This window comes from Aptenodytes patagonicus, chromosome 2, assembly GCF_965638725.1.
Source record: "Aptenodytes patagonicus chromosome 2, bAptPat1.pri.cur, whole genome shotgun sequence".
Lineage (NCBI taxonomy): Eukaryota > Metazoa > Chordata > Aves > Sphenisciformes > Spheniscidae > Aptenodytes > Aptenodytes patagonicus.
In genome coordinates this window covers 27,368,552-27,386,906 of record NC_134950.1, presented here as the reverse complement: position 1 = coordinate 27,386,906, position 18,355 = coordinate 27,368,552, and the positions used below count along the sequence as shown (strand labels likewise).

Here is an 18,355-nt window from a genome sequence, read left to right as displayed (position 1 = left end):
ATTACTTCCTTCATAGCTTCAAACGAGGTTTAAAGTCTAGCTGAAGGAATGATCCCACCAGTTATTCGTGCATTTTGAAACCACAAAGTTTCTTCTTTTGTTTTTATCTATTCTGAAAGAATTATTGTCATTTAATGTCAAGTGACAAATCCAGGCTCCTTAATTTAAAGTGTGGGACACAGGGCATAAAATGAACTTTGGTGCTCAAAAGTCAGCAACCTTTTTTAAAGGTATTCAGGAATAATAACAAGGTATAAAAGACTGCCATTATTTTTTAATCCGAACTGAAAACTCAGTTATAGTGTTCTAATGTTTCCATACATTACTTTGGTTTAATTGAGAGAATATTCCCATTTTATGTAAGACACATAAGCAGTGAACCGTAATCCACTGGGGTTTTTTTCCCCTCTATTATGCTTCCCAGCTATTCTCTTGACTGAGTTGTATTTCTCACATAATGTTCACATCATAATAACGAGAGTGGAAAATAAAAGTACCATTTGAACTTTCAGCTAGTTGAGGAGATAACAGATACATTTTTACACTGCAAAACTAGTTCTTGGCTTTTTTATGCCACTGTTGGAGACTGTTTTGACTTGCCTTTTGCAATTTCAATAGCCTAATGTTTTGTAACAAAACGTCAGCTGTGAACGATGTTTGCAGTTTTAGCAGTGCCGATAAAACACAAACACAGGCAAAAATTATTTCACGACTTAATCCGAGCCACAGAGATGCTCGCATTTGCCCGTGTGGCTCAGTGTCATCGACTCCCGCACCTAGAACCTCGACTCCTCTTTGTTCTTCAAAGGGATGCAGTAATCATCATTCATTTCCACCGCTTTGATGGTTAGATAGCAAACGCCCGAGAAACCCATGGAGACATTAGCACACACAGCCGCAATGTCTAATAAGACAGCTATTTGCATAAAAGATCAGCCACAATTTAGAATGTGTTGTGATAGATGTGGAAAGGGAATAACAGATCTATATTAGCATGTACGAAACCAAGATTGTTTTCACAATTTAATTCCTCGGGGACTGTGGCTCATCACCTTCTCTTGTAAAGAATCCTGCATTCCCTGAGGAAGCAACTTGCCATGAGCCAGAGTTAAACTAAAATATGGATTAATAAGAGAGAATATTTATTATTTATGAACCTTGCTGTAGGAGTGGTTTCCAACGTAACTTTCTGATCAGATTTCCATAAAGGAAAAGCCTGGAACCTTTATGAGTCACGAAACAATTTGAAAAGCACCTTTTCCCCATTTAAAATAGCAGTGGTCATCCTAGAATAATTGGTCATCTTAACTTCACTGTAAATGAAATGTGCACTCAAGTCTATCCCAGCTGTCTTTGGCTGCTCCGCTGCCTCCGATGTCAGCAAGTGGATCCAATGTCAGCAAGGGAAGGATCTGGCTTTTCCCATATTTCTTTGCCAAACTGAAGGGATAGCCAGCGCGCCGTGCTGTGTGCACCCTGAGCAGCCTTCAGGTCCATAGAATTTTAATGACTGCATAACCATTTAAAAAACACATAAAGGAGCTTGTCAGTGCTCTTTTTACAGGCTACTAAAATACTTCAAGAGTAGTTTCAGATCATTTGAAGGCAACGTGAGCCGCCCTCAATTTTCAAGCTTTTACAAAAGATGGTTTTAAGAAAACAAAGCGAGGCCCAATGGAGTGATTTTTTGTTTATTGCTATTTCAGAGATACTACAAGGTCAAAAGACGTCTTTGTTTTTGTGGTACCCTTCACTGTTTTTTCACCCTCTTTCTCCTCCCCTCTAGTAATTAACTTTTGAAGGCTTATACCCTTGGAAGAACACTTGATTTTTCTTTCCCTCCTCTTTTATTCATAAGCAGTGACTGATAATAATTAATACACACAATAAATTGCCTATTATTACCTCCAACTGTTAACAGCATTTTGTGAGATAAAAACCAGTTCTGAATGTCCATTCAAGGTTGTGCTGGTTTTGGCTGGGGTAGAGTTCATTTTCTTCATAGTAGCTAGCATGGGGCCATGTTTTGGATTTGTGCTGAAAACAGTGTTGATAATACAGGGATGTTTTAGTTACTGCTGAGCAGTGCTTACACAGAGTCAAGGCCTTCTCTGCTTCTCACACCACCCCACCGGCGAGTCGGCTGGGGGTGCACAAGAAGTTGGGAGGGGACGCAGCCGGGACAGCTGACCCCAACTGACCAAAGGGATATTCCATACCATATCACATCGTGCTCAGCATATAAACCTGGGGGAAGAAGAAGGAAGGGGGAGACATTTGGAGTGATGGCATTTGTCTTCCCAAGTAACCGTTACGCATGATGGAGCCCTGCTTTCCTGGAGATGGCTGAACACCTGCCTGCCGGTGGGAAGGAGTGAATGAATTCCCTGTTTTGCTTTGCTTGCACGTGTGGCTTTTGCTTTACCTGTTAGATTGTCTTCACCTCAACCCATGAGTTCTCTCACTTTTACCCTCTGATTCTCTCCCCCATCCCACCGGGGTGGAGTGAGCGAGCGCTGTGTGGTGCCCAGTTGCTGGCTGGTGTTAAACCATGACAAAGGTCTGGCCACAGGAGTGTTTAAATCCCAACCCACTATTCTTGATGCATACACAGCTTGTATCAACCAAAAAAAAAAATTAAAACAATTACTTTAATGAAATAGAAACATACTATGAATTACTTTAGAAATACTAATAAAAAATAAGTACAGGGACTATATAGCACAAAGATTGCCCTTTGTGCATTTATGGTGCAATACAAATGATTAATAACAGTGATAAGGCTTAAAATGTGAACCAGTGAACACTAAAAGATCTACATATGTGCATGTGTACAAACTGTCTTAGCAGTGATATTTGATAGTATGTCTGTATTCTTCAACAATAAACTGCCTAAATATTAATAGAGGGCACGTTAAAGAAATAATCAATGAAATGACTGGTTTTGTAGCTGAAATACTGCTAGTCAGTTGAAAGAAAAGCAAGCAAAACTTCAGGATAGAAAAGAACCACTACAGAATGTAAAAGTACTGGACCAAGTCTTCAGCTGTAATTGAAAATGCAGGTGAATGCACAGTGAATATCTGCATATATGCAGAAGTACCTTATCCTTAATTGCAAATGGATATCTAACTTAAAAATCCTTTTTTTTTTTTGTTGGATGCAATGCAGGTTGATAATTTGAACTCATAACCCAAATCATTTTTTTAATATGATTCAAAGTTTACTGATGTCAGTGAAAGAATTGGTCTTTTACCAGTCAATTCCATAGCTCATAGTTTAATAAATAATGGATATTAAAACCCTTACAAGTTACAAGAGAGCAAAAATAGCCTTTTATCCTCCTCGGGTAAAATCCAAGGAGCATATCAGATCCCCTGTGAACATCAAGTTATTCCAAAGAACTGGAAGCACTGCATTTAAAGTGGGAAACTGTCTGCATGTAGGTATTTTGGAAATCATTGCTGTTGGTTATTTTAATTGGCTTTTTTTGGTGTACTGCTGAAGTACAGTAACTAAGGTCTGTACAGCAGTAGAAGAAATGCAGTGGAAGTAACCTGCAGCCAAAATTGCAAGAATAATGCAGCTGAATACTTTAACCATACTTTAGCCAAGAGAAAGAATTTTAAAACCTTTAGTACTACTACTTAAAAAAAACCATAGAGACAAACAAAAAAAAAAACCTGAAAAAAACCACCCCCGTTCATGTTCTATTGATAAGTCTTACAGTAGTCTTCACCATTCCTCTGGAAAGCCTCTCTCAAAGGACGCAACTATTATTTCAAAGGAAAGAGTAGCTGCCCATGGTGCTTCTTGCAGAATCTAGCTCTACTTTCTTTGGGGATTTATTTCATTTTCTTTTAATAAAAGGAATTTAACATTTCTTTACTTAATTTAACCTTGAAAGCAGCAGAGGTGATTTAAATTCAGTTAAATTTGGGAAAATGAATCAAAAAACCAGGATCCATAACTCCAGTTGGAACAAATATTGCTAAAATAATCTTAACTTTCTACACAAAGACAACACACACTGTACCATACCGCAAGATTAAAACCACCTAGGAATTACAGCTTGTATTCTGACATATATCAGGCTGTTTCATAGCTTCATGTAAGCACTAGGAACAAAACACACATTGTTACTTCCAGTAAGTGCCCTTTGCACTCTAGGGAAAGGAGCCGCTCTGTTGTTTGTTAGTTATACAGTGCCTACAAAACCCATGAAATTAGCTCTAAATTTATTTCACGAAAGTAGTACACAGGTAATAGTCCATGTACATACTCAGCATATTCTCCTGGATGTTTCAAAATCCTGAGGCAATATATTATGAAGAATAAATTTCTCAACAACCCAGACTAGTTCCACCTGATTTCAGGAAGGCGAGACACCCAAGTTATGCAGGAGGCCACCTCTGCTCCCTTTACAGTGAATGAAGAAAGAGATGCAATGTTAAGGAATCCAAATCGCCTCCGGCAATCTTGCTTTCTTGCTATGCCCCTAAACCTCCCCTAAGTACCTAAAATTTGGTGGGATTACTTAGGCCCAAATATTTCCGTTTGCTCCTCTAGCAAAAAATCTACTTACTTTTACTAGATGTAAAATGGTTTTAAACATCCGAAGAGTTGAAAAGATTATCATTATATGTATTCATGACAGCCAGGAAAAAAGTGAAAATTTCAAGGATTGCAAAACCTAAGATTTTTTTTAGAATACTTCATACTTATGTAAATTTGTTTTTTTAAGCAAAAAGAGGCTATTAAAAATGTCAAAGGTTCCTTCCATTCCCTATGGAATGGAAGGAATTCTTCCACAAGGAAGAAGAATCAAAATGTACTAGGCCAAAACTCACTTAAAATCATTACTTATACAGAAGATATCTGTTTAGCAATTGGTGTTATACTTGTTATAAAAACAGCATGACATTTTGCAGAAGAATATGCCTATTTGTAGCAATTCTATGCACCTTACATTTACTTTTCATTATTAGGATTTGTTATTTGTCTTCAGAACCAAATTCCCTACTCACTTCAGAGCCGAGTAGAGCTATACCATCTGTGAAACATATATTCATTTTAATATGAAGACAGATCTTCATCTGAACAAATTTAAAATTCCAAACGTTCAAAGATGAACTTTTTTTTCATGCTTATGAATATATGATGGCATTGGTGTGTCAAGAAAATATCCTTGAAGAAGTTCATGAAGGAAAAAAGCATACATGTGGTTCGATTCTGCCTTGCCAGACAGTTCAAAATGTAGTATTTCCCAGAGGAAAGAGTAATCTCTGCTAAAGGGAAAATTACACGATAAATGACACCATATGCAGTATTTCAGAATAACATTCTTCAAAATAACAGAATCTGTTTCATTTTTTTGGGGGGGAGGGGACTACAGTAGAAATAAGAGCTAAAAAGGGCGGGAAGAGAATGGGCATCCAGACCACCCTGATGCCCAGAGGCACATCCACCAAGGATGGATACAGCCTCCATGGGAACAACCACAGATGCTGTACAGCCACCTCTGTGGTCGGAGGGTAAGTACGGAGGACACCATCACCACCACGACTGCACAAGATGGAAACAAAACACGTGTTCTCTGCCTCGCGAGTTAAAAGTTCATCGAGTCAAAAGCAACGACGAGGAACAATTATTTGCTCCATCTCAGTAATTGAAGCGGCAGCAGCGAACATTTTGCGGTTCAGTTAAATCCAGGCAGTTTTATTCCCTCTTTGATCCCCACCACACACCCCTTCAGCACTCATTTCCTTTGATGAAGTAGGGAATAATTTAAATAACAGGTATAAAGCTAGAGGTCATACACCTTAAATTTCAAAATCGGCTAAGTCTGCCTAAGCACTTCACTTCTAATATGTTACGAAGTTACAATTCTTGCATTTAGGAGAGCGCCATGTGGTTTCACTGAGGTCTTATTCCAAAACCTCAAAAACTTTGTTTTGCCCTGCTAGGTGTTACAGCAGGGGAAGAGCAACTTCTTTCCCTTCTTTAAATCAGAAAATAACCCCTCTACTCGCCCCTCTCTTTACTTTTGGGAAGTGACAAAAATACCATTTTTTCCAGATGTTACTCCTTTTCTGGGACTGCCACAAGTCATAGCTTGCTATAAGCCTGGGTGCTTTAATTATATACAGTTGTTAATTCCTCATTCGTAGATTTTAAGCTTAGGCTCCTCTTTGACAGAAATGAAATTCTTATTTCTTCCTTAAGTGAGAAGAAATATTTAGGGAATAATTATACTTCCCTTTAGCATATCCATCTTAAACTACAGTTCACAACCATCCAGAGGACAGAAAGTCTGTTTCACGATGTTTTCAATATTGCAAAATGGGATAACGACCTTCAGTGAGAATAAATGTTGCAACTTTTGAAGTTATTCACATGCAAAAAAATTTTAGAACAATAAGTAATTCCATATTGATTTTTTTTTTCTATTGTGCCTTTTTTTTCACTTGCATTATCTTGGACCATTAAAAATAAAAAATTTCTGAGTGAATTGTTTAAAAATTGAAACAGTTTCTTTGAAGAAATATATCGAAACAAGACAATTTGAAACTGCTGGGATTTCTTCCTTTCCTCTCGTGCTGTTCTTAAAAAAAAAATATGCTTTTTAAAGTATGTTAGGCTAAGTTTCAGCTTAATTTTTTCCCCACTAATTCTATTATTGGTATCCCATCTATTTTGACTCCATTTTCATTGAATTTTGTCTATCGTTCAAGAAGAAAACCAGCTCTCAGCAAATAGTCGATTCCTGCTTGACAATCAACGTAATAACCAAAAACCAGAAGAAGAGAAAACAGCCATAAATAAGCCACACAGGCACAAAGCTGGGAGGCAGACAAACGTGCCCTTCTGTTATGTATTTCACTGTAGTATAATACGATGTCCCATCACACATGACTTGAAGTCATAATAATTGCTAAAACTGGTCACTACATCTATAGCCTAATGATTGCTTCACTTCTTACCTTGAGCAAGCATGCGAAAGTTGAAAACAGGCTACAAATGACAGCAGCAAATAACACTTCAGTACACGTAGACCTAATTGTAACACTTCAGCAAAACTGAATTATTAGTTCCATTACTACCTGGTGTTCAAAAGGACTTAAAAGGTAATCTTTCCATCCAACGTTGAGAATGAATGTGGGTTTTTTTCCTTTCTCTGAAACTACTGCAGCTCAATAAGTATTACATAGACTGATCTATGAATGAACAAAATTAGTTTTATGCCACTTTTGTTGTCTCACATGCTGTATTAGGCATTCAGGAAAGCAACTCAGCTTAAAAAAAAAAAAAAAATCTATTCTAGTCACCAGGCAAAAGAAACATTAAATGTAAAGAGTTTTAATTTGGTCCTTTTGGCATCTATGTTTTCTTATATTTTTCAATAACTGATTAAAGACAGAATAACCTGTTAAATCTTCCCCATAAAGATCAGAAGATAAAGCTGACATGTATTTCCTTAGCCTTAACACAACACATCATTTTTTGTACTTTTTTCTTTAAAACTGTCTGAGGTGAAAACCAGTAGATAAACCAGTAGATAACTTAGTGTTAACATGTCAAATGCCAAGTTCAGCCCTACAGCACTTAATAATGAGCTTAATAGTCAGGCTTAGTGAACAGACCTATAGACATTAGCAGCAGCATTTTCAAAACCAAGTCCTACTCTATTGGTTTTGAAGGATTAGGCCATAATTGGGTGAAGAGTTTAATATGCCTTAAGTAACATTGGCTCAGTAGTTTCCAGAGTAGTTGAAAACAACAGGCCAAGCACACTCTCTGCAGATTATATCTAAATTGCTCAAGACTTGGCTCTCCTGAAACCTACCTAGAGATCCCATTAAAGGCAATGATTTTTAAAATAAAGAATAAAGTAATAGTGTACATGATACCATCTCTTGAGGGGCTTTATGTTCTATTTGGGCAAAAAGGGAATATAAGATCATTGATATCTATCAAAAATCTGAATCTTGAACAAAATTTGAATTAAAGGAGTGGATCAAAATCAGGCTAAAACCTTTATATGTGCCAAATGAAAAAAATATGAGCTTTGATAGCCATCAGAAAATGTGGTAAATGTTTACCTGCCTCATTTTAAGGCAGAGGAGACATTTTAAGGCAGAGGAGACAAGTGTGGAGTGCAGCTGGGAAGAAAAGGCAGCAAAAAGAAAAATCAGCAACTAGCACAAAAGTATCAGTTGAAATAGCAGAAAGTCATGTGAAAGTCTGAAGGTCCCAGACACAACCATTGTGCAAATGTCTGCCTAGGTGCCTTTCACGGCTTTCCCCCTAAGACCACAGGATGGGAGGAGACTGTGTCCCCATCTATTCCCACTACTGCCGAACAGCGTGTGCGTGTGTCACAAGGAAGAAGGAATTTTGCTGCAAGGTTCATTGTCCAGGAGAATGCCAAAGGAAAGGACGGCACCGAGACTAACACACTGAAAAAAAGTACTCCTTTGTATGTTTCAAGTCATGCAGTACATGTTAAATTCTATTTATTGTAAAAATATGAGTGAAATACAAAATTTAACACTTTTTCATGGGTTGCTGCTTTTGGAGACTGCACATAGAAGATCCCGGGTTCTGACATGTGAAAGGTTGGCCTTCTCTGGCCTAAAAGATACCTCTGATTGAGAGACTTCTACACCTCAAACTAGTTAGGAATGGAAGAGTTATGAGACTCCTAAAAGAGATCATTTGATGAGTAGCTATCAGCTTGCGAGCATCTCTTCAGAAACCCTAGCCTGAGACAAAATGGCAGACGACAATCCACTCCATTAGCTCCAGTTTCCCAAGAGCATCTCTCTAAGTGCTAGGGGTTTGCACATGCCCTTGGCTCGAGTCAAAGGAGAACGTATCCTTAGCACTGCCATAAAGTTTTATTAGGAGGAGGGGGATATACTGCCTGAAATCTAGCCTCGTAGACTGCATACAACAAAAAAATCCTGCTAGAGCATACAGTAAAATGAGTTCAGACTGGTTTTCATAAGAACAAACAGATTCAATACCAACATCACAAGAAACTGCAGGTCTGTTCTGTTCCTGCTACAATTGCTGAGTCTGGCCATTACTGTACCAAAAGCTGTACAACCCTGTAACCAAGCTTAAGAAATTGAAGGAGAGCTGGGTCAACTCTGAAAAGGACTTCAGCTAAATTGCTTCTGCTTTTAACTTCCAAAATACTCTATCCCATGCACTCCGCTCCATACGGACTTTTTTTTTTTTAATGGGGTGAGTTAGTGGCAATCTATACCAATATAGTACAGGGGCAACAACTTTCCAGCTCTTCACTATTTCCAGCACTGACAGTGCTTAAGTCTGAAGGCTCAAAAACAGACGAGAGACTAGTTTGGTCAGAGAGCCATTGCCCTAAGCTTTCTCCTACACACACCATTCCCTCCCCTTGAAGGTCTCCTCAAGGTGCAGTACATATTCTATAGAGTCCTTCTATGGTCAGGATACAGAATTGAACCAAGCCTATACAATATACATTACTTGTGTGCAATAAATGACAGAATGCAAGTGCTTTGAATTCTTTACTCTGCATATATGGCTATGTTTTAGTACGGTACCCACATTTAGATCACAATTTCCATGGGTCTATATAAACACACATGAAGATAAACAGGCTCTCTTCCCATGCAGAACTGGAAAAAATCATCCAGAAGCTTTGCTTTGTAAATCATTTCAGATGTATTCTACTGAAGCCATAAAGGATATTAGCAAGTGCGCTGGGACCTTTTGTTTTAAATTATTACGATCTGTTACTTTAACAGAAGTTACTATTATTATTTAACCCCACTGGTGTACTTAAAATGAAAATAGTTCAAAGCTTTTTTAAATAGGTTTTGTCTTTATAATAATCATTTTTCCAGAATACCCTCTTCCTATTTAGCCTGTTGGTACGCTGCTTTGTACACCCAGGCTTTCAAATTATCCTGTCTTTCAGAATAAAAAGGTAAACAGCAAACTAAGAATGCTTTGTTAACCTTTTCACTCCAAATTATGGAAAGATTCATAAATTAATAATACATAAATTAAACAGCATATGTCAAAAAATTCCAAAGAAAGCAACATCCATCCTTGCTCTATTTTATGATTGCAGAATCAAAAACCCCCCGAATTATTAGCTGCTGCAATTCTTTGTGATTCCATTAAAACCATACTTAAGTTTAATCACACCAAAGTCTAAAGTTGAAAAAACATATTATAGAAAGCTTTCCATGATGCATACATACAACAAAAAAGAAAAAATGCTTTCCACACCCTCTATAATGGGAAAAAATTACAAATTCGGAGAGATGCACCATAGCCTTGCCCAAGACGCTCAACACTATATATGTAGGAGGGCCTCTACAGCAGCCAGGTGGGATGGCTAGCTAATAAAGCTTGCTGAGGTCCAACATGAGTGAGGTGAGGAGACGTGGTCAGAAACATCACAGCAAGCTTGAACCTACTCTCAAGCCCACCTACCAAAGGTAATACCATTAACAGAGGTAAGTCTGTGTCTTCCAGGACCTTCATCATGCTTTCAAATTTTTCAGGACATGTTTTTCATAGAAATTAGAACTAGATGCAACATTCCAGCACTGGTCTTATTAAAGGGATTTAAACAGCCCTCCTACGTTTCCCCCTACCCCTACTAGGCAGCACCAACCCTTCTTGCCACTGCCCTGCACTTGAATCCCCTTTGGCTACAGGTGCTTCCTCACAACCCCAAGTCTTCCCACAGTCACAGCTTTACAAGATAAAATCTTCCATTCTGCACACATATCCAGCATTCCTTCTTCCTCGGCACATTTGCAGACAAACTGCATTTTAACAGACTCATGTTTCCATGATGTCAGCCATGCTTTAAACTTCATCCCTTCTTCATCAATCCAGCAACCACTGAACCATCTATAGTTTGTCACTATTGCTTTCATGTTTACACCCAGACAATTGACTAAAACAGCAAAAAGCATCACACCCAACACAAACACTGGGCAAAGTCCCCACAAGCTCTCATCTGTTGACAGTGGCCTCCAGCCATTACTTCTGAGTGCTGGCAGCTCACCAGCTCTTTATCCATTTTATTGTTACTGTACAGTCCTAATTTTTAAATTAATTTTAGTTGAGTAACAGTAAATCAAGGACCTAATCAAATTTAAATGTTAGCTATACAAATAGTGTACTTTCAGTTTGACAGCCAAGACACAAAAACAAAACAACTAATACACTGCTTCAGGTTAACTGTTTCCTTTTGGCAAGAACACAAGTAATACAAAACTGGTTTAGCAGTAAAGTAAGTGATGTAATCTTAATTGGAGGCAGCGTAATCAGCTCCACACACACTGAGTGCAACACTAAAACAGCCTACTGGACAATTTCTATGGCATACATACTACATGAAAGAAAGATCTATGTTTTTTAATATGAGGCTTTAGGCACTCACTTTTAAGAGTAGACAAAACCATGAGGTGAGAGTTTAAGTAGAGATGGTGACATGGTAAAGCCAAGTACTGAAATATAGAATCACAGAATCATTGAGGTTGGAAAAGACCTCTAAGATCGAGTCCAACCATCAACCCAACACCACCATGCCCACTAAACCATGTCCCTAAGCGCCTTATCTACTCGTCTTTTAAATACCTCCAGGGATGGGGACTCCACCACTTCCCTGGGCAGCCTGGTCCAATGTTTCACCACTCTTTCAGTAAAGACATTTTTCCTCACATCCAATCTAAACCTCCCCTGGCACAACTTGAGGCCATTTCCTCTCGTCCTATCGCTAGTTACTTGGGAGAAGAGACCGACACCCACCTCGCTACAACCTCCTTTCAGGGAGTTGCAGAGAGCGATGAGGTCTCCCCTCAGCCTCCTTCTCTCCAGGCTAAACAGTCCCAGTTCCCTCAGCCGCTCCTCAGAAGACTTGTGCTCCAGACCCCTCACCAGCCTCGTTGCCCTTCTCTGGACACGCTCCAGCACCTCGACGTCCTTCTTGTAGTGAGGGGCCCAAAACGGAACACAGTAGTCGAGGTGCGGCCTCACCAGGGCTGAGTACAGGGGCACGATCACTTCCCTACTCCTGCTGGCCACACTGTTTCTGATACAGGCCAGGATGCCATTGGCCTTCTTGGCCACCTGGGCACACTGCCGGCTCATGTTCAGCCGGCTGTCAACCAACACCCCCAGGTCCTTTTCCGACAGGCAGCTTTCCAGCCACTCTTCCCCAAGCCTGTAGCGCTGCATGGGGTTGTTGTGGCCTAAGTGCACGACCCGGTACTGACCTGCACTATCCTCCATGCTGACTTGATACAGTAACAAGTTGAAAACATAGGTAATTTAAAATAGGAAGTTCAAAACATGTTCAACTTGAAACTACAGGGGAGTCTCATAAACAAGCTTTGGGTATCTGAGACACTTTAAGATGTTGCTGACCCTGGGCGTTTAATCACCTCTCTGCCAGGGATGAGCAGCCTGTAAGAAAGGGCAACAAGAGGGGGTACGTTCTGTCTTCGGGACCCAGGACCCCATTCGCAGCCTATGCATCAGCTCAAGCCACCCAAAAAGAAATGTGAGTTATGACGAGGGAAGCAAACTCCAGTGACTGAGGTGCAGGTATTGCTGACTCTTCCGTACAGACTGCAATCTGAGGGGTGGGGAAAAGGCGACCAGCTGGCAGCATCTTAAACCACAGCACCTAAGGCTTCCAGAGCACATCTGTCAGAGCCATTCGTGAATAAATTTGAGCATAAGAGTTTGTAGAATTGAGAACTTCATATGTAAAGATTACAATGAAAACACAATAGATAAAAGCACAAAAAGCTACAAAGGCTGATTGATAATGTAAATGTGAGAGGGAATTATCATGGGTAAACTTAACCTTTTCTTCATTTAAACCACACAGCACAGCCGGAGAGAAAACAATTGAAACTTTGAAATCTACTACATTTCCAACCCAATCTGTTTCCCCACTATAAAAAACAGTTCATAACATAAAAGGTTATTTTGTTCCATTATTTATTTTATTTCAATGGAAATACATGAGGATAATTTTGGCTTTCTGGCTAGAGGCAACCAACTACAGGCAATGTAACCCCATCTTTTATTTTGTTGTCTTACTTAAGAATAGAAATAACAGTATTAGTAGCTGACAACAAACTTGTGTACAAAATGGTGTGCTTCAGTTTGCCTGCTGGATTTTAACTTCCCAATACCATTCTTAACATTAACCTAGTGCTAACCTTTGCTCTTTCCCCCTCTCATACTTGCCCTTTCTAGTATAAGTGACTTCTCCACTGTAAGCTTCTGCTGTCAGAACAGTCTTTCCCCATTTATTCACTTCACCAGCTCAACATCTATTCCTGGATTTCTATTTCACCCTTCTTCTCCTATCTCCCATCCTTCTTTGCACCTGCTATTGGGTTTACATTGGCTAATACATCACACCGTGTCTTTCCAATTCTGTCTGGTTTTGATGTCAAAACGTATTGGATGAAGGACGATGCCAAGAACAATCACAACACATGAATAAGCAATATTTTGTTGATGCATGAATTATCATATTTAACATTGCAAAAAGTCCTGGGACACAATAAACTGTACTGTATAAAGCTCCATTGTATCACTGCAATATGTGGTTAGAGATGCAAAATGAAACTTAAAATTGCTAACGCTGATTTTTAGCCTTGCTGCTAAAAAAACCCAGAAGAAATGGGAAACAAAGGGATTAGCACTGTCCATGTCAAGAATGCCTGGAGTAAGTGTTTACTCAGCCCACTGAATTACAGGGGTATCTATGTGCAGCTAGTGATACAAAAGCACCTGGGGTGCCTTGACATTTTCCCATGACCTTCAAACATAATTCTAATGAATAAAAACGTATTAGGAATCATAGGCTGTTGCGGATAATTTTGGGATATTAAAGCTGCATTAATGCAAGTCCTACTCGGAAAAACACATGCAAGTGCTTTTTCTTCTTCTGTAGCAGTACCAGTAACCATCTATGTTTGTCACTACATGAAACAGAGTTCCTTCTTAAATGGCAAACACCACAGTTTTTCTGGAACTCTCTTTCCTTCTTATCTTCTTTCCAAAGGGAAGAAAAATCTTACCTGCTTATTCTGTGTCAAAAAATACTTCAAGACTAAAACAAATTATTAAAGAGCCGTAACATAAATTGTGTTTCTTCATCTCCTCTACCAACAACACCATGATGTTTACGTTGTGCATAATAATGCAATGATATATGAGATCATCAGCTTGGTAACTAAAAGCAGTTTCACTGTGCCTGTGATTGATAAACTATGGAAGTATTAAAACATTAAAAATGTTAATCTTTGTAATAATCTCCTGAAAAGTTTTTATATTAATTTAAACCATCGATCATTTTAATATTTAATCATTGCAGATTTCATTTGAAATGATAGCCATTCACTGAAAAGCACTTCATTTTTTATTTTAAAAAATGATCAGCTTGTATGCATTCTGTAAATCTCTTCACACTTTTTCCTTAATAAAAAGTAAACCTGCAAGCAAATGAGAAAATTTACAAGAGCAGAAAAATTTAAAGCAGAGTTCATGTCAGAAAACATGTACTTTCGCAGTCCTGTTTTACAGAAGTAACTGTATTACAACAGTAGTATCCTAAGAGGGTTGGAGGATTGAGGGAGACTTCTACTGTAAATGAAAATCATCATCTTCTTTGTCTACACCTTACAACCATCTATGTTTCGTTCTCTTTATGTATCTCGTAACACGTAAACATAACAATTTAGTTATGAAGAATAAGTACTTAATAGAGCAACTCAGCTCTCCAAGATGATATTAAACTGGTTTAGGTTTTTTTTAACGTGTAACCCCATTTTGTAACATTAGCCTGCTTTAGCAACATATGAAGCCTTTCCAAAGCATCCTATCCTTGTCTATAACTCACAGCTTGTTTTGCCTAATAAAAAATTTATATTAATATGGAAATATCCCAAAGGAAAACAAAACCAAGAATTGCTGAGTTATGAGAAAAATCTCATGGAAACTCTAAAATTCCAACTGTGATTAATTATGACTAATCTGGATGGTATTTGTCTGGTTTCTTTTGAAAGAGTCTTAAAACTATCTAAGAAACAAAACTAATTCATGGTATCAAGAAACAAACTTCACAGAAAAATCCAAGGGAAATGTCTTCATTGCATTGCAAAAAAACCCTCATCTTGTTTTCTATGTAGTCTACTAAAACTCGATGCTTCCTGGAGGTACTGCCATAAAGTGCACTGAGCTTAAGTTGTCCTTTAAGACTGGGCTGCAGGATTTGGCTGAAACACTTGAACAAGTAAATCCTAGATATACACTGGGCAGTATCACAGCTTAATATATTAGCTTACATGACTAGTCTTCGTTTTGTATTTGTGACCAATAGCGAGTTAAAGGATTTTCCCATACCTGCTATAAAACTCGCACACAAATTGGCTTCCTTTTCTGAAGAGGCTGCAGAGTGTAATGGCAAGAGCTCTGAAGAAGTCGGGGAACTGGCAGAAGTGCATGTGGAATCTTCCAACGCATATAAACTTACTCTGTACAGTTCAAGTTTATGAAAATAAAAAAATCAGTAATAAAAGCACTGCCTTTGTTCTTGATTTTATGAAGAAAAGTATATATCTTGTTGCATATTACCTTTTGCTAAAGTCTGTTTTTAAGGAAAGATGTATGGAAAAATCCTGTTTATTCAATGTGATGCAGTAATTGAATTCAGGAACTCAGCTGCTTGCATCTGAAACAGAAGGGATAGTCTTGTTTTTATGGAACTTAATAGAAACATATATGTGTTTGTATGTGTATCGATACAAAATTTAAAGCTAATTATAACAGGAGTTTTGCCAACACTAACAGGAATCTCTGTTTTAGTAATCTGATTTGAAATAATCCTTCAAAACCTAGATATTTGAAGAGCTCCCACATCTGTGTTGAAACAACCGAGTATTTTCTATATTGCTTTTGCAGATACAAAATACTATTTTAAACAGACTAAGAAGTCAGTTGTAGAATATTGTTGTAATCTCTACTTGGTTAAATTAATAAATCAAATTCACAGAATTACAGGATCATTGATGTTGGAAGGGACCTCTTGAGGTCATCTACTTGGGCTCATCTACCCCTGCTCAAACAGGTTCAGCTAGAAGACTATACATAAATTATAAAATAAATTACGAAAAGGATTTACATATTGAAGCAAGAATAGCAGAAAAAAGTGAGCAGCTGCCCTTTCCTAAAAAAAAAAAAAAAAAGTCAACTGTTTGTACTGGTGTGATTAATTTATTTCAAAGTCAACACTTCTTCTTCGCTTTCTCTACACTCACACTTAGAGTACTGACCTGAAGTAGACTTACATCTTCACGGCTTCCATGAAGACAGAAGACAAGTCCTAGAAGGGTAAACTGTACTAATTCATGATCAGAGATAATCATGTCAACAAAAGCATCTGCCAAATTTTTCCTTAGTGAGCAGAGAAGCTATTTTCTGAACAACCAAGTCTGCCCATAGCCCGTTTCGTACCAAGACGTGAAGTGATTCAGGCAAGGAAGAGGTGCCAAATACTACTACTTAAGAAAGGGTTCAATTGTTCAATTTTCCCCATGCTTGTACATTGTTGTGCATCCCTTAAACATCATTTTCCACAATTTTCCACTATAGAAGTCATACATCAGTAGCAAAGGCTGGAAGAAAGTCAACACATCTTTATTAACACGTACCCTTCCATTGTAATTAGCTCTTTAGGAATGAGCCTGGTCCCCAACAGGAAAAGAACTTGAGCCCTCTGTAACATGTAATTGAATTACTGTGTGTGAACGCGTGTGCTGTACATATAGTCCCGTTACACCACACGATCTTTTAAAGGGGCTTTCTGGTACTACGCTCTGTCTTCATAACTATGTAGGCTGACGTAAGGCAGAGCAGTTTGAGAGCCACACGAGTAGGCTGGCAGAAATCCCTGCTAACGCTTCACATTTAGAAATGTCGTGGCTCCCATTTTCTGTCCAGGATTTTCTGAGCGTAAGCACGACCAGTGCACTCTGCAGAAAACACAAAGGAGTCCAATGTACCCAGAACACATCACGCCTGCAAGGTAAACACAGCCAGCTCAACAAGCCCGGGTTTTATCTGATTTACTGCATACGCGCAGCCGGCCGACCACATACAGCCCCGTTACACCCCGCATGTGCAGTGGCTCCAACACGTCCCTGCCTCACTGCGCGCGGGGGGTCAGCCTACTCCACACACACACAGCGCAGCTGTTTGTCCAGCTCCCAGACACTGGGAAACCCCCCCACAGACAGGGTTTCACGCACACACACCCAGCCACACCGTGCTGGCGGGCAGGAGCTGAGCTCGCGAGGGGCAGCTGTGGAGTGTCGCCGCTCAGAGACATTGCAAACTCCTGTCAGCTCCTGACAGCCCCCGGGCCAAGCCTCGAACGCAACCTTCGCTCAGGAGACCCCCTGGTAAGGGGTTTATTTCCCTCCAAATCGGCCAGTGGCAGCCTGGCGAAGGACCCAGCCGCCCTGCGGGCACGGGGGAATTAAGCCAGGCGGCCGAGGAGCGCTCGGGGCTGCGTGAGGTGGCACGGCCGGCCCCGGCCCTGAGGGGAGCCGCCCGCTCTCACCTCCTGCGCACAGCACAGGCCGCGGAGGAGGGGAGAGAGAGGGCTTCTCCCGCCCACACCCAAAATGGCCGCGGCGCCCACCACCGCTAACCCTTCCCGGCCCCTCAGCCCACGTTCCGAGGGCGGCACCCGGCCGAGCGCGGCGCCCCCGCGATTGGCAGCGCGCTCCGGCCAATCGCGGAGGCGAGCGCTTTCTCCCGGCCTATGGCAGCGGAGACCCGCGGCGGACAGCGGGCCGGCCGAGCGCGCCGCCACTGCGGACGCTGCCTGCCCGCAGGCCAATGGCGGCGCCGGAGGAGCGGCGGGGCAGCGCGCCCCCGCCGCCCCAAGTGGGGGGCGGTTGCCGCGACAACCGCAGGCCCGGCGGTGCCGGCCGGTCCTGGCGCCCGCGGCCCCTCGCCCACCCCGGGAAGCGGCGCGGTACCTCGGGCCGAGCGGCAGAGCTCCGCCTCCTGCCTCCTCCCTCCTCTCTCGGCGGGGAGACTTCCTGTGCTGGCGGGGCTGCCACCGCCTCCTGCCCGAGCGCCCCCGCCGCCCCGCCTCCCGCTCCCGCCCGCCCCAGCGGGCAGCGGCCTCGCGGGGCCGGGGCGCCGAATTACCTCGGCCCCGCGGCACCTGCGGCGGCGGGAGCGCTGCCCGGCCCCCGCCTTCCCGCGGCGCCCAGCAGCTGTGCCCGCAGTGTGTCGGGGAAGGGCC

General features: G+C 40.8%; 1 protein-coding gene across 5 annotated transcripts in view; it reads right to left on the bottom strand.

The window, feature by feature from the left end:
* TRIQK (triple QxxK/R motif containing) overlaps positions 1-18,153 on the bottom strand; it is a 67,389-nt gene extending 49,236 nt beyond the window's left edge. The window contains exons 1-4 of one of the 5 annotated variants that reach the window (XM_076329428.1): positions 18,084-18,147; positions 16,749-17,069; positions 16,371-16,420; positions 15,673-15,769 (exon numbers count right to left, since the gene is read on the bottom strand). The gene's annotated coding sequence lies outside the window, so the exon portion shown is untranslated. Of the gene's footprint in view, positions 1-15,441; positions 15,573-15,672; positions 15,770-16,370; positions 16,421-16,748; positions 17,070-18,083 lie in introns of those variants that run through there. The other 4 variants (XM_076329427.1, XM_076329429.1, XM_076329430.1 and 1 more) reach the window with 4 other exon arrangements.
* Positions 18,154-18,355: the final 202 nt, after the last annotated feature.